Source organism: Toxorhynchites rutilus, chromosome 1 (genome assembly GCF_029784135.1).
Source record: "Toxorhynchites rutilus septentrionalis strain SRP chromosome 1, ASM2978413v1, whole genome shotgun sequence".
In the NCBI taxonomy this organism is placed as follows: Eukaryota; Metazoa; Arthropoda; class Insecta; order Diptera; family Culicidae; genus Toxorhynchites; species Toxorhynchites rutilus.
This window is the reverse complement of record NC_073744.1, coordinates 56,356,619-56,367,648: the sequence shown is the minus strand read 5'-3', so window position 1 is coordinate 56,367,648 and position 11,030 is coordinate 56,356,619. Positions and strand designations below refer to the sequence as shown.

Genomic DNA, 11,030 nt, shown 5'->3' with positions numbered 1-11,030 from the left:
CCACTTTTCTTATCTCCAATATGTAGTTCAAAATGTTGCTACCCTCCTGTGCACCGGTGAAATTAAATGTCTTCGCACTCTACCCAGATATCTTCGTTGCATTCGTGCTTTAAGCGACAACAGCAGCAGCTATCTTCGGGGGTAGAACCATCTGCTGACGATTGTGGTGAGATGAGCTTGTTGGTTTGGCTTTTTCAGCAATACATTCACCGATGTTGGATACGGAAGATATGGATCTAACAAGTACCACACTATCCGTGCTGAAACTTTCGCAGCTTCGACGATCGGCATGACAATTGAATGAGTACAGCGATGAATTGCTTAGCGATGGAAGAGGGATGATGGTTGATGTTTTTATCACATACTCTAGCCGAGATTTCCATACGTTATAATGCGGGAGAAAGAGCAGTAGCAACAGCTGAAATATAATAAATTTTAAAGGATAATATTCTATCGTCTTCGCCAGTAATACCATTCTGTTCATCCTCCTCAGCTTAGCCGTGATATATCGTTACTAATCGTTTCATCTTATGGACATCCCCGCTAATTAATTATTCAATCGCTGGTGTTTCAGCTGCATGTCCTCCAGGATGGATTTGGTGCATGAAATTTGTGCCGCAACAGCTGAAATAATATGAAGTTTACTTTTGAGAATAATGAAAATGTAAGCTTTCTGTGGTAGCAAGTCATTTGATTCGGAAAATTACTTTGTGCTGTTGTTACCACTCAAACACTGTTTCAATGTTTTGTTTTTACATGTAGCACTCGCTTTCGTATCTTGAATGACAGTTTAGCGAGAAAGAGAAAAAGCAAAGGTGCCGTGATGCCATTTCGCTCTGTTCAAGTTATCTTGTAGAATTATAGCTGAAACTATAGACATTGATGGCTGCGGGGGGCAAGACGAGGTCAGATTCCAGCAGTTTTGTAGCACTTTTCGTCGCACGGTCGACATGGTGTCCATAACCGCTCGAAAATGTATGAATCTGGGGTAGATCCCCACTCTACATTGTTGTGTCAGATTGGTCCCAACAAATGGTGTCGACGACGATGCCGATATCGTGCCATTTTGCAATGATTTTGTCGACCTACCCTTCGTATTCGACAACCAATTACGAGCCAACGATGTGCCAATCCGACACCACGTCGACCGATCGCAGCACTGCTTGAATCTTATTATAGCTTTGTTTGTGTTCAAGGAAATTGAAATGAAAAGTGCAAAAAAAGCGTTTTTTACAATCATTTTATTCTACTCATTAACAAAGAACAGATAAATACAAAATATTCTATATCTTTACATTCTATGACATTCGTAACGTTTGCTTCGTCACCAAAGATATCTCAACAAGTACCAAAAATATTCGTCGTAATATCCGCTTGAGATACAGCTTCTGCAGCGATTGGTCCCCTCCACGGCCAGTAGCTGATAGAATATGTGAAAATTGCGCTCCTCGCACTCTTATGTACCACTTTTCTTATCTCCAATATGTAGTTCAAAATGTTGCTACCCTCCTGTGCACCGGTGAAATTAAATGTCTTCGCACTCTACCCAGATATCTTCGTTGCATTCGTGCTTTAAGCGACAACAGCAGCAGCTATCTTCGGGGGTAGAACCATCTGCTGACGATTGTGGTGAGATGAGCTTGTTGGTTTGGCTTTTTCAGCAATACATTCACCGATGTTGGATACGGAAGATATGGATCTAACAAGTACCACACTATCCGTGCTGAAACTTTCGCAGCTTCGACGATCGGCATGACAATTGAATGAGTACAGCGATGAATTGCTTAGCGATGGAAGAGGGATGATGGTTGATGTTTTTATCACATACTCTAGCCGAGATTTCCATACGTTATAATGCGGGAGAAAGAGCAGTAGCAACAGCTGAAATATAATAAATTTTAAAGGATAATATTCTATCGTCTTCGCCAGTAATACCATTCTGTTCATCCTCCTCAGCTTAGCCGTGATATATCGTTACTAATCGTTTCATCTTATGGACATCCCCGCTAATTAATTATTCAATCGCTGGTGTTTCAGCTGCATGTCCTCCAGGATGGATTTGGTGCATGAAATTTGTGCCGCAACAGCTGAAATAATATGAAGTTTACTTTTGAGAATAATGAAAATGTAAGCTTTCTGTGGTAGCAAGTCATTTGATTCGGAAAATTACTTTGTGCTGTTGTTACCACTCAAACACTGTTTCAATGTTTTGTTTTTACATGTAGCACTCGCTTTCGTATCTTGAATGACAGTTTAGCGAGAAAGAGAAAAAGCAAAGGTGCCGTGATGCCATTTCGCTCTGTTCAAGTTATCTTGTAGAATTATAGCTGAAACTATAGACATTGATGGCTGCGGGGGGCAAGACGAGGTCAGATTCCAGCAGTTTTGTAGCACTTTTCGTCGCACGGTCGACATGGTGTCCATAACCGCTCGAAAATGTATGAATCTGGGTCGAAGCTCCTGTAGAGTTGCTATAATTAATAAAAGCGTGACACCCCTGCGGTGGTATAAAGTGTTGGACCCCTGCGATAGTAAAAGACAGAGAGGAGAGAATAGGATGGAGAGAGAGTGCTATGTGACTAGCGGAACAGCTTGAAAGTGAGGACAGGTAGTCAGTTAAGTGGTGATACGATACGTGAACGGAATAAGAAAGATACTTGTGCGGAAACTAAAATAGTTTATGATATTCGGTGAAAATATCACGGACTGGAGTACCTCTACAGCTCCCTGACCGGGAAAAGCGGGAAATAGCTAGAACAGCTTCGAATATCTCAAAATCTCTTATGCAAATGAAGCAATATTTCAATTTAAATGTTACTCGGGTGACAATTCGTCAAGTTTTGGTAAAAAATCCTCACATAAAGAGGGTTTAAAAGGTTAAAGCTCCTCATCTTACACCATCTCACATCGGAAGACGTCTGAGTTTTGCCAAAGCTCACATGAACCGACAGCGGGACATGGTATGTTATGACAAAGAATGTTTCCAAAAGAATACATTTTGCTTCTTCTTCTTAAATGGCACTAACGTTCCTAAAGGAACTTCGCCGTCTCAACGTAGTATTACTTGCGTCATTTTTATTAGTAATTAGTTGAGATTTCTATGCCGAATAACACCCCTTGAATGCATTCTGAGTGGCAAGCTCTAGAATACGCGTGATCACAGTGCAAGTCAAAGAAAATTTATTTGACGAAAAATTCCCCCGGCCAGGACGGGAATCGAACCCGAACCCCCGGCATGTTAGGTGATATATACCATAACGAAAAGTTCTTCAATGTATAGGTTATCTTCACTGACGAAAAAAAGTTAAATTTGGTTGGTCTTGATGGTTGCAACGGGTACTGGCGTGATTTACGGAAGAAGGAACAGTATTTTTCAACCAGGAATTTTGGTGGAGGCTCGTGCATGGTTTGGTCGGGATTCTGTGCAACCTGAATGCTCAAAATAGCTTTCACATCATTCAAGGATTACATACGTGTTCTGGAATCCTCTCTCCTACCGTTTGTGCATGGATATCGTCACAAAAAAATCACATTCCAGCAAAACAATGTTACTATTCATACCAGCAAGGAAACTAAGCAATGGATTAAGGACCGAAAACTTTATTTTTCTGGATTGGTCGTCTCACTCTTCAGATTTAAATCCTGTTGAAAATCTTAGGGGGATCCTTGTTCGCAGAATCTACACTGACGGAAAACGGTACACCACGATTGAAGAGTTCAAGGTCACAATTTCGGAAACATGGAAAAATATCGAGTTATTCGTTCAGTAGCATATGGTAAATTGTATTACAACACGAATTTTTCAGGTTATTAGTCGAAATGGCAAGGTTGCCAATTATTGACATGTAAATCAGCCGATCGTTTTGAATTTTTAATTTATAATCTTTTCGAATTTTGAAATGGTCTTATAGAAGATGGACAGAGTGTTTGTACACGGTCCAGACCGAGATAGATTTAGATCTCCTTTGACTCTTAGAAAACCCTTTCCAACTTCATTTTATGATGAGGTTTAATATTATCGCGTATTTACGCAACACCATCAGTAGCCAATGTGCTGGAAGAAGGTAATGAAGATGTTCGAGTTTCGAGCGACATAGCATGCGCTGCTATTTCGCAAATAGTGACGTCAATCGTTGTGTTTATCTTTGATTGCCCACCGCATCCATGTAAAAATGCTATTTTCAGGAAGTAATTTATCAATAAAAAACGTACATTTTTGTAGAGATCCCGCTGAATATGAGGCTAATGTGATAGCGTGAAGTGAATATTTGTGAAATCACGTCGAAAAAGACGGATAAAAGTGATATTTCGATGTGCCATTTTCACTATTTTACCGTTATGAAGTTGATGTTTTGAAGGCTCTAAGTGTAGGTGTGTATGTTGTGAGATAATAATCGCCAATTAATCAAAATTTCACCGAAAATGTTACTGCTTTCGAGAACTAAGTATACGACTGCTCCCTGGACCTTTTTACCACATGAATAATCGAAATAAGCCACTATATACTTATCATCTGTTGAAAAACAACCAGTTGAATGATTTCATGAGAATTTTGACTCAAATTATCATGCAACCGTAAGTACTTTCAAACAATATTGAAAGTACTTACAGTTGCATGTTTCTTCCATATACATTCCATATTGAATGCAAATAATAACGACACGAAATTTGGCTTGCCAATACAGATACACTTCGCCTACTGCTCCACCTCTATATGTACCTCATTGATCAGTAGCTATGTAAATAGCGTGTAAAACAGCCTTGCATCCCAGTCGGCCTTGGATTGATCCCCGTTGACATGGTTTTTTGGGGGCAATTCCAAAAGATGAGATGAAAATAGAAAAAAGAAAGAGACGTCTGCTTCCATACATACAAACATTTCAAAGCTTTTCAGACAGATGGTTTTATTTGCTCATTTGACGCTTCAAGACACGAAAATGCATAGTTTCTGAAATGAAATGTTTTCTGGTAACGCTAGTTGGGGTGTAGTACTAATATTTGTTTTGTTTACTATGGATTACTACCATTTTTACATAAACATTTTCCAATGTATATTTACCACAAACATGATGTGATTCGGATTCGGATTAAAATTTTCAAATAGTGGAACAACGAAATATATTGTCAGCCCGATTGGTTGAGAGGAGTATTCACGGTTACTTTCTTAGGTTTCCCAAATAAAGAATACGCACGATAAATAAAGAAATATATCGCCGGTTCGATTAATTCTATTGGAGTTTTCTCGGTTATCTTATAAGGTTTCCCTAGAATAATTTTCCGCCATCGTGATTGGAGTGCGACAAAGAGTAGGCACTATAAATAACTAAATATTTTGCGGTACAATTGAATTTGAATAAATTTTCTGGGCAACCTTATCAGGTTCCCGAAAATAATTTTCCACCGCCGTAATTGGAGTTCGATAAAGAGTGTGCACGATAAAAAACAGCCGTATGGTAGCGCCGGTCCGATTAAGTTGAGAGGAATTTTCTCGGTTACCTTGTCAGGTTTCCCAAGAACAATTTTGCTTCATTGTGACTGGAGTTCGATAAAGAGGAGCACGATAAATAACTAAATATATCAATGGTCCGATTAATTTTAGAAGAGTTACCTTATCAGGTTTCTCAAAAATATTTTTTCTCCGTCGCGATTAGAGTTTGATGAAGAGTAGGCAAATAAAAAACGAAATACATCACCAGTACAGTTAATTTGAGAGGAATTTACTCGGTTACCTTGTCAGGTTTCCCAAGAATAATCTTCCGCCGATTCGATGAAGATTTCGTACGATAAATAATGAAATACATCGCCAGTACAACTCATTTCAGAGGATTTTTTTTGGGTTACCTTATTAGGTTTCCCATGAATGACTCTCGGTCGTCATTATTGGAGTTTGATAAAAAAAAAATACACGCGATAAATAATAGAATATATATCCCGTCATTGTGATACATGAGATTTTCAGAGTTTCGTTTCGTCGAGTGGTCGATAGCTCGCGTTTGCATAATCACATCATTTACCGCAGTGAGTCCTGATTAATACCTCTTCCCACTAACAACTATCCCTTCCATGATAATCGCTAGGGAACGCTATGGAGGTGACCCTTCTGGCTTTCGGACGGCGATTATCATACTAACATTCCTTCCCTTCCCCTGGTGACTGTAAGGACGTGGCCGGCGTCGTTATTATCCATTTAAAGCTCGAATCACCGAAAGTTGCACAACGAGAATGATTTGCTAGTCCCAAGCGTCATTTTGTGTGTTCTTTGTGCAATTTGGTTGGTTAAGGTCAATCACGGAGAGCAACTACGAAGTGTACAGTCTACCCAAGCCCAAGCTCAATAAAATAAATAGCCCTTACAATTTCCAACAAGTCATCCATACATCGGGAGATGGGAAAATTCCCGGTATACATTTGTCAGAATGTTTTTTTTTATTATTGAACTCTTTGTTCTAATTAAACTCTTTGTGGATAATAGCCTAACGTATTTCAACGCCATATGCAGTCGTGTCTCGGACACAAACTTCCCATAACTTTATTTGTTCCTAAAATCGGCACAAACCTTCCGGACAACCCCAATACATTGTAAGAAGAAGATACAAGATTTCGATAAATTCCTCATTAAATTGCCTTCATCACAGATTGTTTTCATATTTTTTCTTGTATTCATGTCTCCATTCAATATCGATGGCAATTTTCACACGTCTTGTAAATTGCAACTCGAGTGAAGGAACAGCTTACAATCGTAACAGCGTTTGCGCTATTCGAAGCACATTAGTGAAAGTGGTCTTATAGGTACGTGACATTCATGTGCCCGATTATACTCAACCACGCTACGAGCGTCGTCTATAGACGTCATCAGGGTGATAATGCACATCGATCACACCAGCGCGATATGCATTCTTTTCGGCGCAGTGCTCCGTTCAGCGGTATCGGTCTGGCGGAGCACACTGCCGTAGTGAAAGGGTTAAGGCAGAGCGAGCAACAATGTATGAAACGTAAATGGGGTTTCGTAGGATAAATCGTCAAATTTGACAGTTTTCGCAAAGCCCACCAGTTACAAGCGTAATTCTCGATATAAATCAAGCTTTGATTACTGCCTTCCCTATGGGAGACCTGCGATTGTTGTGGGATGACAAACTTTATCTTACGGTTCACATTGAACCGCCAACTTTCCATTTTCCACTCGCGGCACATCCCACATAGTCAAGAGCACTTGCAACAACAGCCCGCAGCCAGCGAAAAGGAGGTAATCCGAGCAGGAGGGATACAACCCTAACAGCAGCAGCAAAAAAGTCGCGCCTGGCAAGGGACTCCGACAGTCGAAAAACGATAGCAATTAAAGTTGTTAAAATTAGGGAATCATAAATCCTAATCTATCTCCGTTCCCCATGTCCGTTGAGTTTCCCTCGGTCCTTCGTACCATGGGAGATACGCACAACGCAGTGCAAAACTCGATCGTAAGAGGACGCAGCAATTGTACCCATCCAGGGCTGTTTCTTCGTAGAAAATTACGAACTGCGCGAGCTGCCGACGGCACAGCTTGAGTAGCTGTTAAAAGTTGGTCTAAAGTTTCATTTACGGCAGGGCAAACAAACGGCCGACGGCCAACCGGGAGGGCACAAGAGGTCGTAAATAATCCCAAGAACAAAAGGGGGTTAATTAAATAGAAAACATATCAAATTTATGGAAAGGTCCTGCGAGAAGGCGATGTATACTCAGAATCGATACTTTTTCGTATTTGATGCTGTTGTTGTTGTTGTCGTTTCTATTTCCGTTGCGAACGCAGCGGTAGATTTTTCGTTTGATTAGACTTGATTTGGGTTTATGGGGCTGTAATTTTAGTCGGTCATAATTGAAATGGCTGCAACGGATATTTTGGGTGGGATTTTTTTTCTCGAGAACAAAGACTTCTACGTTTGACAACGGGAAGTCGATTTTTACTCGCTATGTGGATATCGCGTGTATATTTGCTGCCAACGTTAAGCAGCTCTATATGAAGTCGTTAATAAATCCGACCATTCGACGCGGTTTCGAATATACCAAAGTGACATACTTCCGGCTGACTCTCCCGGGACCTACCCGTGGAATACGTTTTGAGGAATTGCGTGCGCCATTAACAAAAGTGGCACTAAACCGTAATTGCTGTTCCCATTTCCGGAAACTACAATCGCCACTGTCGTCGGTCTGTTTCGGTTAGTTTCAGCATAAACAGGGTCCGATATGTGTGATTTACGATCGTCCCCGGGCAACAGCAAACGCAGAAACACTGAACGGAAGACACATGCCTGAATGATACTTAATGAGGCGTGTAAGTTGTTTTTACGTCGCTCGCTATGCAGTTTAGATTTTACTTCGAAATAGGGTAATGAAGTGCTTATAGATATGCATAACCGAATTTCAACCATTCGAAACTATCGAAACGTGTCTAATCGACAAACAGAATCGTTTTGCTCTCTGTTATCGTGTACCACACGAGGGAATGTTAGATCTACGGAGATATAGGGCGGACTCGATTATATACAGTCTCGGATTTCTTTTCACTGTATATAATGGAATCCTGTAAATAATGGAGTCAGAAAAAAAAATTAATTCGTTTTTTATGCATATTTTCATCGTTTATTTATCGTTTATCTAAACATATATATACAGGTCGGACTCGATTATATGTGTTTCGATTTCATACAATTTTGGACTCGATTATACAGGTCGGACTCGATTATCCGGAGTATTGACTTTTTTTTCCACTCCGGATAATCGAATCCTCCGGATAATCGAGACATTAAAAAACGAATTTTTTCTCGGTAAACGCAATATAATTATGATTTGCACTTATTTATTTCTTATGGTTTTATCTAGATTGACACGTTTGTATGTTTGTGACTTTGTAACTTTGTAACTTTATCTGTAGCGCTATACCACATTAATATAAATTGAACGCCCTCCCTGTTGATCGATGGATCGGAAATTTGGAACACATATTTATCTCTGGTGTCATCATAAAACTGCGTATTCCATGATCTTGAAAATCCAAGATGGCGGCCGCTACAAAATGGCGTATTACATATTTTCTCAGATCCGCTTCAATGTGGGTGTCAAATGAAAAGGCTTGACTAGTAGAACACAGTCATTTATGAAAAATGTAAATCCAAGATGGCAGATTACACATTTTCTCAGAACCCTATCAATATGTATATCAAATGAAAGGGATTGACTAGTAGAATGCAGTTATTTATGGAAAATGCAACTCCAAAACGGCCGCCACCACAAAATGGCTACTATGTTTTTTTTTGTAATCCCCTCAATATCGGCATCAAAGGAAATGATTTGACTAACAGAATACAGTACATCAAGAAAATATTCGAAAGAAAAATAGGTAAGAAATAAACGTTGGATTTCCATTATCCACAGTTAGTTGTTTCATCATATACCCCACGATTTTATTTTAGTCTCATCATTGCCCTAGATTAATGAAGGAACGGATGTGATAACTACTAACTGCTACTTGTCTTATTATTTTCTAGCTTTTAGTACATTAAACCGTTCAACTTAAAAAGTATTTTTTTTGTAGTTTTTAGTAAATTATCTGTATCATTAGCATATTTCTCTACATTAAAACCGCCATCTTGGATTTGCATTTTCATAAATAACTGTATTCTACTAGTCCAGACCTTTCATTTGATACCCATATTGATGGGGTTCTGAGAAAATATGTAATCCGCCATTTTGTAGTGGCCGCCATCTTGGATTTGCATTTTTCATAAATAACTGTATTGTACTAGTCAAGCCCTTTCATTTGATACCCAAATTAGCTATTCAATATGGAATTATTATACAAATTATTCAAATTTTCCGAAAATCAAAAATAAAATACTCCGGATAACCGAGTCCAAAATTCCGGATTTTTCAATTATTGGCTTTAATCTGAAATGTCGATCATCTGAATCGGTCTAGTAGTTAAAAAAGGTATGATTTTTTGAAAAAAATCATTTTTGGAAAAAAAAAACAGGTAAAAGTTCGCTTTTTCGGACAACCCTAAAACGATTGCTGATTGCATGTAACTCTTACTCTTACTCGGTCAGTATTAGAATTATGTCAATACACTCAAAAAAAATCTATTTATAATAATATTAAACTATTATCTGAATGAAATTGCTCTAAATTCTAAATAGAAAACATGACTCGTTATTAAATATGATTTTTTTCAATTAGCAATAATCGCACCTCGGTGTAACCTCATTGGTTACGATATCGCCACAGTGCAAAGCTAAATTGGACACTTATTCTAAACGAAAAATTTAATATTCGTTCAAAAATTTTATTCAAAAATGTGTTTAGGGGCTGTCCACATACCACGTGGACAACTTTAGGGGGGGTAGGGCGTATGAAAATGTCCACGCTTGTCCACGTAGAGGGGTGAGGGGGTATAGACTATGTCCACGTGGATACGAATAATACATATTTTTTTCAAATATAATCACCGATACATTCTAAATTAAATAAAAACTGTTCCATATACAAGAGAAGAAAATATTCCGCCAAACCTGAGTATTCCGTATTTATCAATAAACGGATTGAGCTGCCTGAGAGTGCTTCATATAGTTTTACTAATACCATTCTTCTTCATTGAAATACATATTTTTAAAAATAACTCACGTAAACTGAGAACGACCGAGCTATTTTAATATTCTAATTCAGTATTCTAATATTTACTTTTCTGAAGATTTTGCACAGATTTTGCAGTTGTGAAACATTTCATTCGATGGATTGAAGTACCTTTTAGAGGTGGAAAACTTGAAAATTTTCGTTTTTTACAGGTTTTTATTAATTTTCTGCCAAAAATACATGATAAACTTGTTTGTTTCTACCAACAAAATGAAGCTTTTCCCGCAAAATTTTCTCATCCTTCACATGAATGCAATTGAATCGTTCTAAGCAGCGCACTTTTTAATTTGAGTCAATTGAAGTCAAAAAATAGGTCGCAACAAATATTCAATATCAATCATTTCATAGTTGAGATTTAAGCTTGATTTCAC

General features: G+C 38.5%; 1 non-coding gene across 1 annotated transcript; it reads right to left on the bottom strand.

The window, feature by feature from the left end:
• Positions 1-10,124: 10,124 nt before the first annotated feature.
• Positions 10,125-10,263, bottom strand: LOC129763664 (U4 spliceosomal RNA). The gene has a single exon (XR_008741004.1). It is a non-coding gene; the product is annotated as a U4 spliceosomal RNA (small nuclear RNA).
• Between the last annotated feature and the right edge of the window lie 767 nt (positions 10,264-11,030).